General features: G+C 46.2%; 1 protein-coding gene across 5 annotated transcripts in view; it reads left to right on the top strand.

Annotated features, from left to right (window-relative positions):
* CHL1 (cell adhesion molecule L1 like) overlaps positions 1-22,935 on the top strand; it is a 126,363-nt gene that overhangs the window by 19,626 nt on the left and 83,802 nt on the right. For 3 of the 5 annotated variants that reach the window (XM_009091199.4, XM_009091197.4, XM_050979140.1), the window contains exon 1: positions 20,781-20,976. The gene's annotated coding sequence lies outside the window, so the exon portion shown is untranslated. Of the gene's footprint in view, positions 1-11,811; positions 11,869-20,780; positions 20,977-21,888; positions 21,984-22,935 lie in introns of those variants that run through there. The other 2 variants (XM_050979136.1, XM_050979138.1) reach the window with 2 other exon arrangements.

Raw genomic sequence — 22,935 nt, 5'->3', positions numbered from 1 at the left:
TTGATGTTATCCTGCAGTCATCTTAGCTGCGTATTAAACAAGAGACCGCTTCAATATGAAATGATCAAAGGGCTGGGGGAACACAGGCCCATAAAGAATATATGGAGAGCTCGGGGAGAATGGTGAGTTGAATTTAAAGGCTTTTTCAAGCTGCTTAATTCCTGCTTGGATTTCTGGTGTCACCAATAGGCAACAGTCCCTTTCTTTAAATCTTTCACTAAGGATTGACTGGCAGAATCGCTGTTTTACATGAGGTTTAAAGAGTAAAAGGCCACCCTGAAGGTCAAACCCTGGGAGATTTCCTCTGAGAGCTCATTGATTCTCCTAGATTTTTGACTAGGAAAGAGACCACTCCTTCCTAGATCTGCAGCTTGGATACAAGTGCCTCAGTATGTGCCAGCACAGAAGGCAGGAGCCAAAGTGTAAGGGCAGGAAAAAAATTAGAGAGAAAGATGCTGTGGGGCAGACAGACAATGATCTCAGTCTTGTATCATTCCAACTGGTGACATTATTAGCTACTGGTCCATGAAGAAAAGGGCAGTATTATTTTATCTGTCTCAGAAATGGATTATGTTAACAATGAAATTGGGCAGGATAAAGATTTATAGCCCCATCCTCAGCTTGAGTAAACAGGCAGAGGACCTGAGTGTGTGGGGATGGAAAAGCTGGGCTGAAAATGCTGGGGATCTGGTTTTCTTCACACACAGACACAAATTCAAGGGTGCTGTGACTGCACAGGCAAGTAACTGTCTCTTTTTTATACCAAAAAAATTCAGATGAGCGCGCCTTGCCTCTCTAACCTCATTAGAGTGTTGGCTTTGTGAGCTGCCCAGAGCTGTGGTAGTGATTAGCAAAAGCCTACCCCATAAGCAAACTCTGTATTTGTGCTGTTACCTACTCCTGTGATATTTCAATCTGATTCATTAGAGAAATTAGCATTTTTATGGACTAATTAGGGGAAAATGTTGCTTGTACTCTTCCTGATATACAGAGATTTTTCATACAACAAAGCCACATAGAAGTGAAACAGGATCCCCCCCCCAAAAAAAAAGGGAAAAAAGCAAAATGATTATTCTAATTAATATAGAATATTGGGGAGATTTGAACTTAAACCCAGGAATTAAGAGATGGTTAGATTGCTGCACTACTGGCAGTTTGTCCAGTCTTCTTGAATTTGTAATTCCAGCTCTCTTTCAGCTATTTTGGTTCTTGAGGCATAAAAATATTTTAAAAGCTGTCAGTCAGTCACTGTATTTTTTGTGACAGTTGCAAAACGCACAGTAATGAGAATGAATAGTAATGAGTGCATTATTCAGCAGCTATAAATACCAATTGATTTCCACTGTAAGTTTATATATTTCAGTCAACATGCATTTTTAGCCGTATTTTTTGCTCCTCTTTCAACCCAGACTCAGGTTTTGTTAGACTGTAGCTAACAATCGTTCAGACCTGTCTTGGTTTCCTTAACGAACCACTCGCTTTTGAAGTTTAATTCTAAACCTGCCTGTGTGTCACTTGCTCCTGCTCACGTTTTCTGTTTGCCAGGAGGGTAAAAATGGGTGTCTGGGACCAAACAGCTGAGGTCTTTGCAGGGGAAGTATTTTGTTTTTTTTTTTCTTTTCTGAGTGGGTGGAATAGCTTTATTTTAATCAGTGCAGACATCTCCTGTTTTGATGGTTGTGTTCTGATAATGATCCTGCTGAAAGGGGCTCAGAGCAGCAAACCCTTCATTCTGGGCTTCTGTGCAAGGGGCAAAAATCTCCTTCTTGCACAGAGGGGAGAAGTTCAATTAGGCCTTCTGGTGTCAGGGGAGGCTGATCAGGCTTTAATTGGCTCCAGCTGACTGGCTTTTAGGCCATGCTGTTGCTCACCTGCAGTTGGACACCTCTCAAATATGTATGGAATTTTGGATTGCGTTTGGAAGCGCTGCACCAAGGCAGAATAATTCTTTAAAATGACACTTAGCAGTGAATGCACTCTGATGAGCAGAGTGAGGTGAAGAAAGGAGGAGAAGATTTCTCCATCAGAAGTGAAGGAGAAACCATTAACAGTGTGGGGGAATAAAAGTAGGAAGGGACCTTGGGAGGTCCTCGTGGTGGACGTTGGCATTGAACTTAATGTTGACTTTGAACTTAATGTTGACTTTGAACTTGGATCTGGTTGCTCTGGGCTTTGCTGGGTTAAAAACAGGAATTAGGCTTCTCTCTCCATGCTGGACAAACCCACTTCTCCCAGCTCTCCTCCAAAGTTTGGTGCTGCATTATTAGAACCCTAGATATTGAGAATTTTAAACATCCTGTGTTAAAAACACAGACCTTCAGCTCCACCTGGGGTTTGTTTTGCTTTTCCTCCTTTTTCCCTGCAGTTTGGGCCAGGCTTCTGCAGCTCTCCTGGACAGTCCCCACTCCCACCTTCTGTTCACTTTCCTTCTGTGCTGGAGCTCGCTCAGGGGTTCCATGTCCAGCCAAGTCAGCCTTCTGCCACATCTGCTCCACTTCCCCCTCACTGGGGTGAGTTGTTCTTGTACTTTGGGGAGGGTTTCCATGAAGATCAGGGAGTTTTCCTGTGCCTTTCTGCCCCCAGGGCAGCCAGCCTCCCCTAGCAAGCCACACTGCCCCCTGAATTTCAGTGTTGTCAGGAGATCTCAGTCGCTGGTGCATCACCAGTGGCCACATTCTGTGAAGGCTGACTCAAGTTTTATCCACTTCCAGTCCTTAACTGGGTGATGGGCAGCAAACCCCCCTCCTTGATGGCCTCTCATGCTCTAAGAATTAACTCCCAACAACCCTGTTTCACAGCATAAAATTCCTGAGAAATAATTCTGACTCAGTAATCTCTTCTGAGGAAAATTCTGTTGTCCTGGCATTGTTTTAAACTCCTTTTACTCCGATAGAATTCCTTTTCCAGCAGAAACATGTATTTTTGTCTGATAGAAAAAAAAAAATAAAATAAACCCTATTGGACTCCAAGTACTTGGAGTACCATAATTAATTAGTCATCTTCTTGACGACCTTTCTTGCTGAGGGGTTGCTGGTGTGAAGTCTTGGTGCATGTCTGTGGGCAGGAGGAGTTCACAGCACTCTTCAAGCCTGGAGTGCCAGTGTAAAGCACTCCTTGAATCGATGACTTTTTCCAGTTGCACTTGCCTCCTTGTGCTTTCAGCAGAGCAGGAGCTGGGATGCTCAAATTGCCCATCTTGACCTCAGCTGTCTCCTGTGTTAATCAAATGCCCTGTGCTGCTGCTTGGGCCATTCGCTGGGACTCGGAAGTTTTATTTCTGGCTCTGCAATTATCCCAGTGCTGTAATTTCCTTATCTGGATTGGGGATAAATAACAAAGCTCTCCTTCTTCGCAGAAGGCTCGGAGATGTGATGATGAAAAATGCTATATAAGGGTTCAGTGTTGTTATGGGAACAAATATCACTTTGTTTGCATGGCTTGACCATCTTAACAAGCAAGCAGGGAGCTGATGACCAAATCAAGATAAGAATTGAACAAATGAGGGATAATGAGCAACTTCAGACTACAGACTTCATTTTTTCCTTCTGCTTGAAAGTCATTCCCTTTTTTGTGTCTGCCTGCAGAGGATTTTTTTAGTCTGTAAATCATTTGCCAGTTGGTGTAGAAATCTTTTAATTCTCTTCTTTCGTCATTTGCTTATCATTTTAGATGCCAAATAAGTTACTTATTAGTTTGTGTGATCATTAGCAATCTCAGCACAGAATCACATATTATAAGGTTCAGTTCCAATTTTGATATTGGACAATTTTCAAGTGCATTTAAAGGGCATTTCCTGGGGAAAAAAAAAAAAAGTGAAAATTACAGTTTAACAGTGAACTATCTTTATAACAGGAAAAAAAATCATCCTTCATTAAAACTGTGCTCTAAATCTGTTATGAAAAGGGCAGCAGAAAACTGATCATTTAAAAAACTTTCAAACTTCTTTGCCTGTTATTTTCACTCAGTGCCTTGAGTTAGATCCTTCTGATCTTTCAGACTTCATGCTCATGACAGCTTGCACAGGATTGACTTCTGGTTTGTAGAGTGTAAAAAACATCCTCTGTTCACATTGCAAACAATTTTTAACAGGAAACATAAGGAAATGGTTTGTCAGGTGGGGTAAATAAATTTTAACTTCAGAAACCTACACTGATTTATTTGAGTTGAAGACCTTCAAACTGAGGGAAGGTTTAGATGGAATATTGGGAATTAATTCCTCCCTGGGAGGGTGGACAGCCCTGTCACAGGTGCCCAGAGCAGCTGGGGCTGCCCCTGGACCCCTGGTAGTGCCCAAGGCCAGGCTGGACACTGGGGCTGGAGCACCTGGGACAGTGGGAGGTGTCCCTGCCATGGCAGGGGTGGCACTGGGGGATCTTTAAGGTCCCTTCCAACCCAAATCTTTTGGGGATTCTGTTTCTCTGTGCTGAGAGTTGCTCCAGAGTGCCTGAGAACGACCCTGACTTTGGGTGTGAATAGCTGAAAACCAAGTGTTTTTAAGATGTTATATCTGCAAAAACACAGAGCAAAGTTTTCTGGCTGCTTTCATTCATGAAACCCCAATATTGTGATAAGCTTCCCTGGGTCTCCTGGAAAACAGGGGGGATTTCTCAGCTGCTGTGCAAGCTCGGGGTTCTGCCTTCCCTTGGAGAAATCCTATTTTCAGCCCACTGCTGTGGGGTTTGCACATCCTCCGTGGTGAGGAGCTCACAGCAATGCAGCTTTGAGCATCAGGAGTGTTAGAGGCAGAGTGAGCTGCCTGAGGAGCTCACAGCAATGCAGCTTTGAGCATCAGGAGGTTGTTAGAGGCAGAGTGAGCTGCCTGAGGAGCTCACAGCAATGCAGCTTTGAGCATCAGGAGGTTGTTAGAGGCAGAGTGAGCTGCCTGAGGAGCTCACAGCAATGCAGCTTTGAGCATCAGGAGAGTGTTAGAGGCAGAGTGAGCTGCCTGAGGAGCTCACAGCAATGCAGCTTTGAGCATCAGGAGAGTGTTAGAGGCAGAGTGAGCTGCCTGAGGAGCTCACAGCAATGCAGCTTTGAGCATCAGGAGAGTGTTAGAGGCAGAGTGAGCTGCCTGAGGAGCTCACAGCAATGCAGCTTTGAGCATCAGGAGTGTTAGAGGCAGAGTGAGCTGCCAGAGGAGCTCACAGCAATGCAGCCTTGAGCATCAGGAGGTTGTTAGAGGCAGAGTGAGCTGCCTGAGGAGCTCACAGCAATGCAGCTTTGAGCATCAGGAGTGTTAGAGGCAGAGTGAGCTGCCTGAGGAGCTCACAGCAATGCAGCTTGAGCATCAGGAGGTTGTTAGAGGCACTGTGAGCTGTCTGAACCTCGGGGCCGTTAAATGCAGAATCACTCCCACTATCGGGCAGGTGCTAAATGTGCCAGATTTTACCCCAAAGCGCTGGCAGGCTGCTGGTGCTGTCGGTTTTGCTCTCTGGCTTTTATGGACTCTCAGGATTTATTGAGGCAGCAGGGGAGCTCTGGCAGAGGTGATCCTGCCCCAGCCCCAGGTGCCCTGAAGGGGCAATAAGAGCACCTGGTGTGTGCTGTAAATCTGAGCTCCGTTCGTGTCGTGGCACGGGGTTTGACTGCAGAGCACTCTCTGGTGGTGTGAACATGAAACCTGGGTGGTTCTGCACAGACCTTGGCATTTTCTTTGGGGAAGAAATGGCTCTGCTGTGGCTGGGTAATGGCAGGGCTCAGAGAGAGACTGTGCAGCAGTGAGCCTTTGCCTGGGTGCTGGAGCCAAAGTGATTTTCTCCTGGTAACAATTCTAACAGCTTTTAATGCCATATATCCATATTATTAAGTTCAGCACCTGAATTATGTACTGGCAGAGAGCTGTAACATTTCTTATGCCTGAGCAGTCGAGGACCCAAATCTGGCCCGGCAGAATTGATTTACAAAAATGTGTTCATGGCTGCCTTCTTTTACTGGTGCAGTAAATCACAGGAATTGTCAGCCTGCATCATGTGGTGGGCCCAGACAGCTGTGATTAGTACTGCAAGGCTCTCTTCATATTCTTCACATTCCAGTAATAAATAAACAGCTATTTGAGCAACTTGTAGCCCTGTGCTTGGAGTAATTATGAGCCACCTTATTCTATATGTCCCACAGAGTAGAAACATATTTTTATTAATTTCTTTTTCCTGGTGGGAAAAGTTGAAATATGGGCGAAGCATGTCTACTAAACTAGACTTCTTAATTTTATTTCTGTAAAATTAATATCTCCCACTGTTGCTAAAAAGAAAATAATCATATTATTTAAGGAACAGAAAAATGCTTGTGCTGACTCTTCTTAGCACACTGCATCTTGGCTGGTTGTGTTCAAAATGCACATGGGTAAAATTACATCAAGGATGTTTATTTCTTTATTAAAGAGTTTCTTTTCTCTGTTGCCCTTCCTTTTCTCAACCCATATAAATTTTATGTACTTGGTGCTAGTCAGACCTCACTGTAAATGCTCCCCTTAGCACATTTGCATTGCTGTGGCATCCATAAGCTGTAAGGACCTTGACCTTTTGCTGGGAAAGTTTATCCACTTCGCCCTGTGCTATTTTCCAAGCTGGTTAAAGCATCTTTTTATTGCTTGACAGAACCTCCTCCTTGAAAACCCTTCAGCTGTGAGCATGCACAAGGGCAGCTCGTGCCTCACTGGTGGGGACAATGGATGGGGACAATGCCCAGCCCTGGGTGCTGGGATTTGGGTCCTTCCCTCCCTTTGCCACCCACACCTCCCTGAAAGAGGATCAGCCTTGGTGGAGTGCCCTGAGAGCAGAGTCAGGGCAGGTTTGATGTGAGAGCAGTGCTGGGGGAGCAGGTTGGCTTCAGGAGCAGCCAGAGCTCCATCCTGGCCAGCATTCCCCTCCTTTGATCCCATTCTCCTTTCTCCAGTCCTCCAGGACAAATCTGTGCATCACCTTCCTCTGTTCTGCAGGGATCTACAGCTCAAGTGGCATTTAAATATTTATTTGTCATTCCCAGAGCATTATCTGAGCCTGGCTGGCAGGTTTTGCCTTTGCCATTGGTGTGTCTGTCAGGAGCAGTGCACGGGTGGAATGTGAAGGTCACACTGCAGCAGGGGCTGCTCATCCCTCTCTGTTTGCTCCTCCTGTGCCAGCCCGAGGTGCAGGAGCCTGGGAAGCTGCTGGTGCCATCTGTGCCATGGCCAGAGGCAGGGGGTGGTGCCAGCCCTGCTCCTGCTCCTGCTCAGACACCGAGCAGCCCCAGCTGGACACGGGGATCAGGGATGTCCCCAAGGCACCCCTGTGCCCTGCTGCCTCTCTGTGCCACGCTGCCAGGCAGGAGTGACCAGCTGAGTGCAGGGAAATGCCACCTGCATTCCCTCACCCAGGCAGCTTTCAGCCCCTCTGACCTTTGGGGAACTGAAAGACAGAGTGGCTGTCCTTGTGGAACATCAGAACAGTCAAATGCTACTGCAGGAACCCAGACATGCCCATTCCCACCGAGGGAAAATTAGATTTTAATTTTTAAAGATCCCAATGGATTTACCATACCAGGGCACCTCACTTTGATTCAGGCCATGAGGTTTCTGGGACACTCAGAAATCCCAGTCAGGAAGGGTGCAGGTTCTTCCCTGGTGCTCAAGGCATGGAAAGCCCAACAACAGGCTGAGTTTTCAGTGCAGACTGGGGGCAGGTTTTCTCATTAAGACAGAGCTGGTTTCAGTTATTCCTCAGTGAAATAAACCCTGGGGTTGGTTTTTAAACTTAGGGAACTTGCTGCAGCCAGAGAGCCCAGCTAGGGAGGCCAGAGCTGGCTGTGCCTGGTTGTTCCACAGGAGGAGTGATGGTCTTTCCTTTTCTTCCCCTTTTCTTCCCCTTTTCTTCCCCTTTTCTTCCCCTTTTCTTCCCCTTTTCTTCCCCTTTTCTTCCCCTTTTCTTCCCCTTTTCTTCCCCTTTTCTTCCCCTTTTCTTCCCCTTTTCTTCCCCTTTTCTTCCCCTTTTCTTCCCCTTTTCTTCCCCTTTTCTTCCTGTTATTCCCTTTTCCTTTCCCCTTTTTTTTCCTTTTCCTTTTCCCCCTTTTTTTTCCTTTTCCCTTTTTTTTCCTTTTCCCTTTTCCCCTTTTTTTTCCTTTTTTCTTTTCCCTTTTTTTCCTTTTCCCTTTTCCCCTTTTCTCTTTCCCCCTTTCCCTTCCCCTTCCTGCAGCATCACCCCAGGTGGGAACACCTGGAGCAGAGGTCTCTGAGTCACAATTTTTCCTTCATGTTGCACAAGAGTCTTGGGCAGAACACTGGCTGATCTTCCCTGGGGAACTGCAGCACCACTGCAGGAATCTTGGGGTGCAGGAGGATCCTGGGGGTTCCTGGAGCTCTTTAGGGAAGGCAGTGGAAGGTGTCCCTGCCCATGGAAGGAGGGTTGCCATGAGATGGTTTTAAGGTCTGTTTCAGCCATGCTGTGATTCCCTGACTCTCTGACAGCCCCAGGAGCCTGGAGGGAGCCCCTGAGCAGGCTCTGAGCTGCACTGGGTGCACTTGGGCACAGAAATCAGCTCTGCCCCTGCTCTGCCTCTGTCATGGGAAACATTTCCAGTGGATTTGGGGAGCAGTGAACTCCTATTGTTTAAACTCAGCCTGAAACCACAAGAACTGCTCTAAATTGCCTGGCTCTAGTAAACCCAGTGCTATAAATCAGCTGACTGATCCTTGTATAAATCTTGTATTTTCCCCCCAAGTTTCCCTACACTTTTCCCTGGTATTTTTTTGATATAAACCCTTCAATCTGACAGCTTTTTTTGCCTGTCCTCTGTCCATACAGCCCACTAATAACTTCAGCCCCACAGACCTTCTCTCCAGGAAATACCATCAAGATTTTCTTTTAGCAAAAGTGAGCAGCCCTTCAGAAATCCTTTATCAGGCCTGCTTTTTCCTGTTGTGGTTTTCCTCTTTCCATTTTTTTTTTTTTTTTCATGGAGAGCTGTAATTTAAAGCTTACAAGATCGATAAGCCCAAGATGCACAGCATAAATGGGAGAAGCAGACAAACAACTGGGAAAGATAGGAGACAGCTGATGAAAATGAATTCAGCTCTAAAGCATTTGAGTTACTGTTCTCTGCTGTGATTTCTGGGAGAGATTAAAAAACAGGAGGAGGGGGAGATACAAATCATCATTCCCTCCTCCCTTGGAATCTCAGGGTGAAATAGTGCTGAATTTCTTCTTTTCCCTCCCATGTCTCTAAACAAACAGGAGATTTTTTTATTTTTTTTTATTTGGAGGAAAGCTTTGAATCAATTGCAGGAGAATTGGCTTAATCCAGAGCTAACAGGGGCAGTGTAATGGCAGGAAGTCTGGACCTGATGGAATAACAGCCTCTTGTCTTGAACTGCCTGGATCCAGCCCTGGGACAAACTGAAACCCTGGAAATGGCCCCTGCTCTGCCCTGGGTGGTGGCAGAAGGATTTTTCCACTCTGCTTTGCAGCCCTGGTGATTCTGCACGGGGCTGGGTTGGGGTTTGCTCTCTTTTCCAGCCCAGGCATGTCTTGCAGAGCTTGGACCAGGCTGGCACAGCTTGGTTGGGCTGTGCCCAGCTGGCACGGGCCGTGGCTGAGGAGATTTGCATTTGGCATTACAAATTGCAGTCACATTGCTCTGGGGAGGTGGAGGCTCTCTGAAAGGCTGAGTGCAGTGCCAGCAGGAGAGCAAACATTGCTGAGCTGAAGCCTCAATAGAAGTCAAGAAGGATTAAGGTGCAGCTGAAAGTAGAGCTGGGCTTCCTAAATCACCACAGAGCTTTAGAAAATGTTTTGTGTTCACACCAAAACCGTAATTTATCGACAGAGGGGTCAGACTGTGAAATGTATGTGCTAGTGAGCTGTGTTTCAGTGAAACTGCAAACTTCTGTTGATGGGGAGATTCTTACAAATGTTCCCTGTGTGCCCATGGCCACGGAAGTGTGGGAGCTCAGCCCATCCCTCCTGATGTCCAGAGCTACCCAGAGAACCCTTGGGGGGCTCGGGAGCCTTGGAATGTTGCCAGAAGCACTTGGTGGATGGATTTGGATCCATCCGGGGATGTGCCACCTGTGTGTGAGGAGATGGAACCTGTGGGAATCACTGGGGTGGGAATGGTGAAGGGAAGACACAATTATAGGGTAAATCACAGATTTTGGGGTTTGGGTACAGGGCGGTTGTGGAGACAAGAGGGAGGAATCAGGGCAGGTCACAGGGCTCTTCTTTCTTCTTCTTGTCATCCATCTTCTGCTGTGGTGTTGGCACTTGGGGATTGCTCTGTGGTGAGGGTGCACTGGGTGACGAGGGTGACAGGTATTGGGGATAAAAGGTAAATCTGATATTTGTAGTTTTTGTTATAAAAGATGTGCCCGCCTTGGGGGTGGTCAGAGTGCCTTTGGCTGCCCTGCTGGTCAGATCCAGGTCGGGCAGAGAAGGGACTTTGTAGGTAAGATATAATAAACAATTCTGAAGACTGAAAAACCCAGAGTCCAGACTCATCCTTTGAGGCCCAGCGTGCAAAGAACCATCCAAAGTGTGTGTGGGAGCAGAGACAGACAGCCCAACCCCATAGGGAAGCTCCCTGAAAGGCTGGAGATGTGTGTGGCAATAAGCACTGACATTTTCTGTGTTTACATCTGTGTGGCTCTGCTTACCCCCAGAGGTCAGGGGCACTTTGCAATATGAGTTTGAAATGCTCTGGGAAAGGAGGTCCAGGTGCACCTGGGCACCTTGGGAGAGGGATTGGCCCTGTCCGTGGGGAAATCAGTCTGTCTGCACCTGGTGAGATGAGAGCAGATAAAGAGATTATCAAGTAGTGACAAGAAAGGAGGGTAGCTGAATTCCTCTTTATCACTTCTTCTCCCTCAAGACTCTCTGAATATCTTGTCATTCAAATGGAGAGAGTAGAAAGAAAATCACTTTTAGAGGTGACCCACAGAGGTACAGCCAGACCAAAATGGTGTTGTGTGCTTCTTCTGCTCCTGGGTGACCCAGGAATTGGTCTGGTGCTTGCACTGTGTGAGCTGTAACCTTTGGGAGGGCAGGAAAAGTGGGATGAGAGCTCCAAAGTCTGTCCCAGGCTTTTGCTGCTCCCAGCACCCTGTGGAGCATCCTGTGACCCAGCTCCAGGTGGGAATATCGAGGTCAATGGCAGAGGTGTGTCCTGTCCTTGGAGTAAAGAAGCAGAAATGCAGCTCTTGGTCAGTGTGTTTAAAACAGGTGGGATGTATTGGGAAAAACCCCAAACAAGCAGTTAAGGGATCTGTTTCCTCTTGGATGCCCTTTTCTTCCACGAGCTGTTTTTGTTTCTTTTCCTTTAAAGGAAAGTAACTATTGAAAAATCACTTTGAAAGGTGTTTCATGTTAGGAGAGCAATAATGTAGGTGGTGATTGATAAGATTTATTGTTTCTGGCTTGGTGTTATCTTGTGATTCTGAGGAAAGCTGAATCTTATCTGTTTGATGCTGTATAAACACCTAACAGGCTTCAGAGAGCTTGCAATGTAAGCAGACCAGAGAGGCAAAGGAAGAGAGGGGAAATGTGCAGAAAAGTGCCTCGTTCCAAGGCCACAAACCAGGTTTAGAATAAAAATCAGATCTTCTCACTTCAGCCCATTTTTTCCTCTATTCCATGAGGTGTTTTGCTTCTGTTATTCAAATATGGAAAAACCTCTCCTTTTTTAGGTAAATGAAGGGCAAGGAGAATGAGATCAGACAGAAACTCGGCATACAGGGAAAAAAAAATAAAGCAAAGGAATTGTACTGATAAAGGTGCTGGTTTTAGATAAATTGAACATATGACATGCCATTACACAATTCACAACTCTTTCTTTCTTTCTTTCTAGATGCAGTAAAGTGGGGAGGAGGATTCAGATGTAAAACTACAGCCTGGCCATGCACTGGTGAGAAACAGCCCCGTGTACTGGCTGGAAATTGATATTTTTCTTTTTAATTACATGTTTTGGGTGTCTATTGGATCTGCCTCTCTATCTGCATGGTCACAGTTAAAGTCCTTGTAACCATTTTGGAGCTGTTTGATGCCATTTCTGTCTGGAAAAAGCTGTTTATAAAAGCACAAACACGTGTGTGTGTGTGTGTTTGTGCAGGTAGGCAGGTTCTGGAATGCTTCCCGGGGATTTGCATTCCCTGGAGGGTGTGGACATGCTTTCAGAGCCTGACAGCTCCGGGGTCAGATGGAACTTGTTTGTCTTCTCCTTTTGCAGCTCAAGCAAACATTCATTTGTTATTGTCCGTGGAGCTGAGCCCTAAGCCAGGCTTTATCCTGTTGTAGCAACTAATTGGTGAGGAAATTGTGATTTTACATTTAAAAAAACCCCCTCAGCTCTGGAGAAAAAGGTGCTGTGAGCATTCTACCCTGATTATTTCAAGGTCAGTGTCCCATTCTGCTCTCCAGCAGCTGCTGGTGGCCGTCAGGGCAGGGAGGGGCTGGATGGATTTCCCTGGATTTCCTAAAAGTTGAAGAGGAACAGCGGAAGAGCAGGGACTTGGTGGTGGCACTGCCAACAACTGCTCCCAGGGAAAAAAGCCTTTGGAGCCCTGGAGTTATTTATGGCTTGGACTTCTCCAGGACAGTTTGTTTCCAGTGATTTCAGTGCCCATGGACCCTTCCTGTAGGGAGATGTGCCTGGAGGAAACAATCCCACTGGCAAGGGGCTTCTGTCTGTTTATTTAACTGTTTTTAAATCCTGTTCAGAAAAAAGAAAACAAAGCCAGCCCTCCTGGTAATTCTGTTTTCTTTCTGTTTGTGGCTGCTGAAAAGGGACTCTTGGCTACCAATATGTGCATTTCCCATGGACTTTTACTAACAGGAGCTTCAGAGTGAAAGCTTTGCCTAGAATGGGAATTTTTTACACCATAACTTCCTTTTGAGCTGCCTTTTTTTAGGATTTTGTGTTCTGCTCGCTGGCCTTGACTACTGAGAGCAGATTTCTTTGTATCTGCTGCTGATTTTAATTTTGTGAACTTTGGTGGGCTGTAAAAATCAGAATTATTAAGGTACTGACAAAATGTAGCTTGTCTGAATAAAATGTTTTAGGATTTAAAAAAATATATATTTTTTATACCCACTGATAAACAGATTTTTCCATTGCAGCCAGCAATTGTTCCAAGTAGAAAATTGCTTCCTAATTTCTGATTAACCCCAGCTAATCAGGCAGGCAGTGGGATCCAGCTGCTGTGTAAGTCCAGATCTCCATAAAATCTGGTTATATTTTCATTTATCTCAATGTGGGAGCAGCTCTGACCTGAAAAGCTGACTTCCTTGTGTGCTTGTGAGTTAGCTGATAAACTTTCCCTCTTTCAAGCCCATCCAGCTGGAAAGGCCACCATGAAAAGCTGGCTGGTTTTGGGATATGAACGAAAAAGAAGAAAGATTTACTCTATTTTTCTTAGTGGACAATCTTTGTTGTTTCTTCTTGCACACCTCCAAAACCTTCCCCCCCTTTTTATCACCCAAACCTTCTCCTGAAGGATTTATTCCGTTTTTCTTAGTGGACAATCTTTGTTGTTTCTTCTTGCACATCTCCAAAACCTTCCCCACCTTTTACGCCCCAAGCCTTCTCCTGAAGGATTTATTCCGTGTTTCTTAGTGGACAATCTCTGTTTTTTCTTCTTGCACACTTCCAGAACTTTCTGCCACCTTTTATCCCCCAAACCTTCCCCTGAAGGATTTATTCAGTTTTTCTTAGTGGACAGTCTCTGTTTTTTTCATCTTGCACACTTCCAGAACCTTCTGCCACCTTTTATCCCCAAACCTTCTCTCTGGGAGGGTTTCCCATGGGCTGAGCTGTTCCCTCTCCAGGGAGGAGCACTGGAAATGCAGGTACAGCATTCCAAGTGCAGACTTGAGCAGCTTCCTGCATGGAATCACAGAATCCTTGAGGCTGGGAATGACCTTTAGGGCCATCAGATCTGCCTGACTGCTGCAGCCCTGCCGAGGCCACCACTCACCCGTGTCCCCATGTCCCCAAGTGCCACATCCACATGGCTTTTGGGTACCAAGGGTGTCCCAAAGTGCTGCAGCCTTTAGGGCTGGAGCCTGGCTGTGCCTGCAGTGTGGCTGTTTGGAACTGGAGGGTTTCTCCCCTCTGCATCCCAACCCCAAGCACCACTTGTGTGGTTTTGAGCCTTTCTCAGGGCAGGGATCAGCCCCGTGACCTCCTCGCCCTGGGTGACCAGAGGATGAACCCAGAGCCATTCAGATGGGGCTCCAGACTGCATTAATCTGTGCAGCCCCACAAATAACTGCATTTGCTCACACAGGGGCTTTTTATTTAAATGCATTTCTCCTCTTTGTCAGAGAGAGGAATCGTAATTAACATTTCATTCTGTGATGAACTCCCTATATTTAGAGCGTTATTGGTGAATCTTCTCCTTTCTGAAACCTTTTAAAATCTGAATCTGAAACCTTTTAAAAGATTTTTGGCAGTGGGAAAAGTTGGTAATCGTTCATTTTCATTTAAAATTCAGGGCATGATATGTGAAGCTGTGTTTATGAGGAGGGTACGTGGTCCTGTCATTTTCTACTTGCTTAAAAGCCACATAATTGGTTGAGGAAGCTCCCATCCTGAGGAGAAGAAAGGGCTCATTAAAAAGATTAGCTCATAGAGAACAAATTAAACTTCAGTGCCCTGCATAAAGATTATAATAACTGTAATAATAAATGAATTAATAATGCATTAAAGGAGAATTCCTCCAGTCAGCTTGTCACACGCTTATCCTTGAAAATTGACTTCAGCGAGGTGTGCCACATGAGCTAATGGCCTTAACTGATGGATTTGGGGTTTTTCCATGCTCCAAAATCCACTCAAGCCCATAGTTCTGACTTTCTGACAGTTTGCTGGATAGATGCAGTCACTTGGGCCATGTGCTGCTGTAGCTGGGGAGGAAGCTCTGGTTTAACCTCAGGTGATCAGAACTGGGAAATCCTGAGCTCTTGGAAGGGGAAAAATTGGCAATCCAGGGCTGGGGGCTGCACACCTGCACCAGAGGTGAACATCCTGGGCTGATGTGGGATACAGAATTTAGATGGAACTGTCAGAGAGCAGGTTTAGATCAAATATTGGGAATTAATTCCTCCCTGGCAGGGTGGGCAGCCCTGGCACAGGTGCCCAGAGCAGCTGGGGCTGCCCCTGGATCCCTGGCAGTGCCCAAGGCCAGGCTGGACATTGGGGCTGGAGCTCCTGGGACAGTGGGAGGTGTCCCTGCCATGGCAAGGGGAGGGATGAGTTGGGCTTTGATGTTCTTCCAGCCCAATCCAGCCTGGGATTCCATCTGGGAGCTTCCATAAATGTGAAGGTTTTGTTCCCACTGTAATAAATGTGGGATCATCAGGATTTAGGAATTAGTTACCAAATTCAGCACTGGAATAAGAGGTATCCAGAGGGGTTGAGCTGAGGAGCTGTGGGTGCTGAGGCATCTCTAGACAGCAGAGAAGTGAGAGTTTGGGGATTTCTGCAGTCTCCCCTGGCTAAGGGCTGAGTTTCTAATGGTTATTGCACCAGGGAAAAATTGAATTAAGGGAATTGATTATCCAGACAGAGTAAGGTTGTAAAATGCATCTTTAGGCACCTGGGTACCTTTAAAATGAATCCATTATTCACTCCTGAAACCCAAACCTGCTCCTCTAAACCCAGGCCCTGCTGAAGATGGAGTTCACGTGAGCCATGAGCTGGTTAATTTTTAGAATCTTTAAATAATTGAGGCTGGAAGGGACCTGGGGAGGTTCAAAAAGGAATCTGTGGGTTCCAGAGATTTTGGGGAACACTTCCTGCAGAGTCATGGAATGGTTTGGGTTGGAAGGGGCCCCAGAGATGATCTCACTGACATTTTCCAGCAGCCCAGGTTGCTCAGTTTATCATGATTGTGTCACACTGGTGCTTCTCTGTGTCCTCAGCCACACCTGCAAACAGGTATTTGTAGGTGTTGATTTAACACCCAGCTTTGCCTGTGAAAGACATGAAAGCAAATTCCTTCTGGGATGCTTTCCATTTTTAATTTGAAAATAATTGAAAATGCATCTCTAGTGTTTTGTTGCTTTTATTGGAAGGGTATTTTTTAATAAAAATCTCATTCAGCATAAAAAGGACAACATCAATGGGCTCCTTATCAGTGCTTTGCATCACGTTAATACCAGAGCCAGCAGTGAGTTGTGCAGGTATTATACCAGAACAAAGGAAATTATTCCAGGGATTTTATCAGAGGATATTTTGAGTTTGCTTGTCAAGCCATGCAATGTGTGCTCTGCTTTGTTTGCTGGCTGCTGTCAGAGCAGCTGAGCAGTTGCTGGAGTTTGCACAGGGATTCTTTTCCTCTCCCTGCCCTGGTTTGCTTTGGCACATGGTTGGATCCACGCTGGGAAAACGGTGAGATATCAAATAGAAGGGAGGGATGCATCAATACTGGAACTGCTGCAGCTCAGAGCAGAGTTGCCTCTGCACATCTGAAGTGGTCACTCGGGGTGCTGGAAGTGCAATCCCTTTTTTAGGAAAATTACCCACAAACACCAGAGGTTTCTGTCCAAACAGGAGACAGAGGAGTCCTTTTACTTTCTTCCAATCAAGGGAAAGGCCATGGGGCATTGCCCTGGGATCTCTCAGATTTTTGGAGGACACAGCCTCTCTTTTATCCCAATTTCCCACCACATTTCCCCTCTCTCTTTCCCCATTTCTGAGGTACTTGAGAGGTTCAGACTTCCCAAAACTCCTGATCCCAGAGATTCCCCTCTAATGTATAAGTCTCCCTTTTAATTTTTAATTCTTATGGAATTTAGGGATTTTCCTTCCCCATTGTTTCTTTCATCTTTCAACATCCAGTTTCATTTATCAGCAAACCTAAAGTTTATTTGTAAAGGCAAATCTCTTTTTCCATTCATCACTCAGTGCAATCCTTCCCATGGTTTCTTTTCTCTCCCAGTGCTGGTTTTATCCACCAGCAGCCCCACAGCTGCTTTGGAAAGTCAAATCCCCTGTTCCTCTCACTTTTTTCAGCCTCCCCACAATAAAGACTGAGCAGTGAATTCTGAATTTTGGAGCAGAGCAGGGGCTGGCAGTGGCTGGGGAGGGAAGCACAGCTGGATCTGCTCCTCCAGACTCCCAACTTCTGCTCCCAGGGCAGCACAAGGAGCTAAATGCTGAGGTGTTCTTAAATTTCCAGTAACGAGGCCGGCCTCATTAGCACTCTCATCAAATGGCTTTCAGTTGCTATCAGTCTGACTTGGATTTGAATTGATGACCTTGAGATAAAAGGCTTTTTATTCTATTACCCATCTCCTGAGCCATCAAGTCTTTAATATGCCGTGTAAAATCAGTTTTCAGATGGTATTTCTTTTCTATAACATCGTCATTTGTTACTAATGATGTCTGATTTGGGGTGCTACAAGCTATAATTGTGCACAATAGTACTTTTGTTATTCCTGTTATTTCAGATTTATCTGCTGTATTACCAGCTACTTGTAGGCACAGAGAAAATAGATTGGTAATAGAGTGTAATCCAGTTTTACAGAAACGAGTTAATAAAATCACATAAAAATACAAAGTTAGGTTCAGCATCAGCAAAGCTCATCTGTTACTTCAGTAAATTGAAGTATAAAATTCTGCTTTGATGCTGAAATTTTGCTTTACTGCACAATGCCATGTGGGACCAGCAAAGGTGTGGAAAATGAAGGCAAAATGAGTAAGAGTATGTGATACAAACATCACACTGAAGGGAGTTTAGTGCATGCCACCCTTTTCCTCCTGAAGGCTTTTCCCTGAGGATGATCTGGAGGAGATCCTGTCAAAAACCCCAAAGTGCACAGGAGGGTCAGAAGTGTAACAAGGGAGCTTTCCCTGGGTTTGTTTGGAAAAGATAAAACTGGGAGCACTGGGATAAAAATCTGCCTTTAGGGAGAGATGCTTTGGGAACTCCCAGCTTATTGTCCAGGGCTCCTTTCCCTAAATCTGGGGGTTCCCAGAGGAGTCCTGGGGGGATCCTGCCTGGGCTGAGGGCTGGAGCTGTCAGGGCTGGGGGCACTGGGATGGGGCCAGGGAGGATTTTCCCTGGGAAGAGGCTGCTGAGGAATGACCAGGGCTCTCTCTGAGGTGTCTGTCACCACCCCAGGATGGGGACAGGGCTGAGGGGACACCACTAACGAGGGACTCAGCCAGGAGACAAAGGGACAGTCCCAGGAGACAAAGGGACACTGTCTGTGCTCATCATCCCTCATTTGGGAATTAATGAACAAGACACCAGGGCCATGAAACCTCTGACACTGGGCAAGGAGAGCCCTCACCCAGCTCTTGCTGCTTAATGATTTCATTTTGGGTTTCAGGGGCTCTTTGTTGCCGTGCAGTGGTTCTGGGCAAACTGGTTTTGAGGGAGGGATTGAGATTTGCAAGGATGCTTCATGCCTGTGTTTGAGAAATGCTTATTTTTCCTAATTCTTTCATGAACTCCTGCAGATTAATGATGCAAAAAAGGCTTTTTGATCATCTGTTGAGCTGCTGTACCCCTACAGGGTGGTTGTTTTCATTAACCAACTCGGGTTTTTACAGTTCTACAATGCAGATTTATGTTAAAAAGTTAATAACAAGCCTGGAGCACAAAATAACAGGGGAAGCAACTCTCTCCAGGTGATGGAAAACGGAGCCTTTCTGACAAAACAAGGTGTTCTGTAACCTGGGAACCTGTCCTGGTTCCCTGCTGCCTGCCATCCCCAGTCCTGCAAGGGGCAGAGCTGGTGCCTGCTCTGCCTCCCCCAGCAGGCAGGAGATGCTCCTGGGTTACTCACAGCCCTGAGCTCTGTATGCTCCTGGGTTACTCACAGCCCTCAGCTCTGTCTGCTCCTGGGTTACTCACAGCCCTCAGCTCAGTCTGCTCCTGGGTTACTCACAGCCCTCAGCTCAGTCTGCTCCTGGGTTACTCACAGCCCTCAGCTCTGTCTACTCCTGGGTTACTCACAGCCCTCAGCTCTCTATACTCCTGGGTTACTCACAGCCCTGAGCTCTGTCTGCTCCTGGGTTACTCACAGCCCTCTGCTCTTTATACTCCTGGGTTACTCACAGCCCTCAGCTCAGTCTGCTCCTGGGTTACTCACAGCCCTCAGCTCTGTCTGCTCCTGGGTTACTCACAGCCCTCAGCTCTGTCTGCTCCTGGGTTACTCACAGCCCTCAGCTCAGTCTGCTCCTGGGTTACTCACAGCCCTCAGCTCTGTCTACTCCTGGGTTACTCACAGCCCTCAGCTCTTTATACTCCTGGGTTACTCACAGCCCTCAGCTCTTTATACTCCTGGGTTACTCACAGCCCTCAGCTCAGTCTGCTCCTGGGTTACTCACAGCCCTGAGCTCTGTCTACTCCTGGGTTACTCACAGCCCTCAGCTCTTTATACTCCTGGGTTACTCACAGCCCTCAGCTCTGTCTACTCCTGGGTTACTCACAGCCCTCAGCTCTGTCTACTCCTGGGTTACTCAGAGCCCTCAGCTGCCAGCAGATGCTCTGGCACCCTGACCCTTCGGGACCAAGGTTCTCCCTGCTCCATTCCTGGGAGTTCCTTCAGGAATCTTCTCTTGGTACTTATCCCTCCAGTCATCCATCATACCTCATTTCACTGAGAAGTGTAACAGAAGGCATTAGCTTAATTAGTGATCAGGATTGTTAATTTGTGCCTGTTTCTGTGGAGGAGGTTGGGCAGTTCCCTGCTGAGTTGTCCAAATTAGTGACCTGGATGCACTGGACATTATTTATTGTTTTACAGCAAGATATGGGAGCAGATCCCTTTCATTCCTCTCCCTTTGGTTTGGATGAATCACCAGATTTCCCTGACTCAGTTGGGTTGGGTTTTTTTTGTCTCCAAGTCTGCCACTTTCACCCATCTGCAATCCATTGAAAAGATGGAGAAAAGAACTTCCAGGCTTTTCTCTCACCAGGAAGTTGCAGAGGAGCAGCAGCTTGGTGACGTGGCACAGGCAGGTGCACACTGACTTCTGCTGGAAAATTCAGAATGATCAAAACCAATTTGCTGTTTGGAAATGGCATTGATAAAATGGTGCCATGCACCATAGATTGGTGAATCCTGAGATCCTCCTGGAATGAACCTGGTGCTCTCTGTTATTTGCAGGTTTGGGGTGGAAAAATGAAGATGTAGAAATGTTTCATGATGATCTAAGAGAAATTGTGGGAGAGGCCTTCATAGCCTAGGATAGACTTGCTGGAAATGATTTTATTTGAGAGTTAATTATTTACACACTAATTACTCAGGGTTTGTTGTTACTTTCAGTAATTTGGCTACATAAAATTTATTGATAAGCTGATCTTAACAGAACCTCCCAGAAAATGAAGGCAGGTGTGGGGGAAGGATGCTGGTAATTACAAAAAAAATACCAAAACAAACAAACAGACAGAAAGATTTGGAAAAGTTTCAGATAACTCTGAGAGTCTGAGACAGAAATGAGCAGAGTTAAGGAATTCATTTGAAAAAATATTTAAATTATCTTTGCTCTGCTATAACAGGAGATAGAATTTATGTATTTCTTGGCCAAGTTCAGCTGACTCCCTTTAAAAGAGGAGTTAATTGAGATAGGGCAGAAGGACAAACTCAGATATTTTAGGATCACCCTTTGCAAGTGCCACACACAGGAAAATCTGGTGCTCAATGCTTTCCCCCTATAGAAGTGGCTCTGCTGCCATCTGATCCTTATTCCCAGCTCCAGGATGCATCACCCTGCAAATTGCAAAACTCGGGATTAAGAAATGTGCCTTGAAATTGTGCCAGCCCAGCTCCTTAAAAGGCTCCCAGAAAAAATGAGTCAGTGCTTAAATGGCCACTGAGTGCATCCTCAGAGCAGTGCAGATTGAATTCCCTGGAACTGCCAGGATTCCTCGGGGAAGCTGCTCAGGAAATCTTGGAGGAGAGGAGGAGGTGGCATCGACCCAGGAGGAGCATGAGGGCACAAGAGAGGTGCCAAAGCCATCCAGAGCAGTGAGGAGGAGAAGCACAGAGGCTGCCCCAGAAGGTCTGGAATTTCTGGGCTGGTTTGGGGGTCTCAGGGCTGGTTGGTGACTGGTGGCACCAGGAAGGGGCAGGTGTGGGATGCTGTCTGGCTCAGGGTGTGCAGGGCAGGCTCTGGGAGCTGTGCTGGTCTCAGGGGAGATGTTTGTGATGGGTCCCCACAGACTGAGTTGGTGTTTTTTGGTTGTGTCTGTCTCCCCACCTTCCCTTGGTCCCCTGGCAGTTGTGTAACTCAGAGCCTTGGTTGTTGCTCATCTCGGTGTAAGGTCAGGATTTTTGTCTGCAAAGGCAGGATTTTGAAATTCTGGTCTTAGCCCAGATGTTTTGTGGGTTCTGTTGATGCTGTTATGATTTGTTTTTTCTTTTTCTTTTCTTCTATCTCATAACAAACCCTGCTTTCTCAATCTCTCAGCTGTGCCTGGTGTCCCCTCAGAGCTGACGGGCAGAGCTGAGACATCTGAGTTTATTCTCAAGTGCCTGGAACTTTCTGCTTCTTCAAACACATCTCCAACAGCCTTTCCTGGAACCATTCTTTTCACCTTTCCTGGCTCAGAGAGGAATGAGATTTTTAGCCACGTTTGCTGAGCAGATGCACCAGGTTTCCTTTGCCGAGTGTATTTCTGATGATTTGATCTTTGAAAAAAACCTCAGATTCAGGTGCTTTGTGGGGACCTTGCAGAAAACTCTGATTTCCTCATTCCTGCTTGGGTTTTCAGAGTGTCCCAGCACAGCCATTTGGAAGGCTGACCATTCCCAGCTGGCCTGAGGAGGTGCAGTCCCCAGGGCTGTGCAGAGCCCCAGCTAATGAGCTCCAGATTTGGCTGCTCTGGGATGTGCCAGCTTTTGCCTGGCAGCTTTTTTTTTTTCTTTTCTTTTTGGCTCCTTCTGAGGGAAAGCAGCTTCTTTCTGTCTTTGTAATAAATGGGGACAGCTGCACATCGAGGCTGTGCCCTTCCAGATTCTGAAGGTTTCCCCAAACTGTGCTGGAGTTTCCTGCAATTCCTCCTGGAGGTGAGAGTCAAACTCTGCTGGGATCTCTTGCTAATTTTGATGGTACTTTAGTGGTGATTCTGCCTTTGGATCTGAATGGATAGAAAGCAAATTTCAGTTATTTTTTCAGACAGAGGTCCTTGTAGGGATAAAGGTTTCTGATTTTTCATCAGGAAAAAACAGTGATAGGAGAAGGGGAAATGCTTCAGGCTGAAAGAGAAGAGGGTTAATGGGATTTTGGGTGGGAATTGTTCCCTGGCAGGGTGGGCAGGCCCTGGCACAGGTGCCCAGAGCAGCTGGGGCTGCCCTGGATCCCTGGCAGTGCCCAAGGCCAGGCTGGACACTGGGGCTGGAGCACCTGGCACAGTGGGAGGTGTCCCTGCCATGGCAGGGCTGGCACTGGCTGGGATTTGAGGTCCTTTCCAACCCAAAATATTCTGGGATTCTGTGCCACATTTAAGAGGACTCTGTCCTGGCTTTTTGTCATGAAAGCTCAGACTAAAAGAACATAAATAAGATAGATATTTTAAATATATTTTCTATATTCTTTTTTATATCATGTTGATTTTTGTTTCTCTTCTGTTTCTTCTCCAGTGTTATTTTTTCCTCTTTTTAACTTCTTTTTTGTTTCCCTTTCTTCCCCCCGCCCCTTTTTGCTGCAAAGTCACAGGTTTCCCTAATCTCTGAGGTACACACCAGAATTTTCAATTCATTTACTTTTCTCCTTTGACAACTGCATTTTTTGCCTCTCCAAGTTTTGTTCTTCCTCTTCCCTCCAAGCTTTGCTCCCCCAGATCTTCCCAGCCCATCCAGAGCATCTCTGCTTTATAATTACTTTACATTCCTTTATGGCTTCTCTTTAGCAGAGGAATTTCAGAAGTTAATGTGAATAATACTAATTATTTTGGATCTGTCAGTGCACGACTGATGATGAATAATGCAGATACTGCTCTGCTGCTGGGTGCAGTTCTGG

The sequence above is a fragment of the Serinus canaria genome, chromosome 12 (genome assembly GCF_022539315.1).
Source record: "Serinus canaria isolate serCan28SL12 chromosome 12, serCan2020, whole genome shotgun sequence".
NCBI lineage: Eukaryota > Metazoa > Chordata > Aves > Passeriformes > Fringillidae > Serinus > Serinus canaria.
This window is presented reverse-complemented; position numbering and strand designations above follow the sequence as displayed.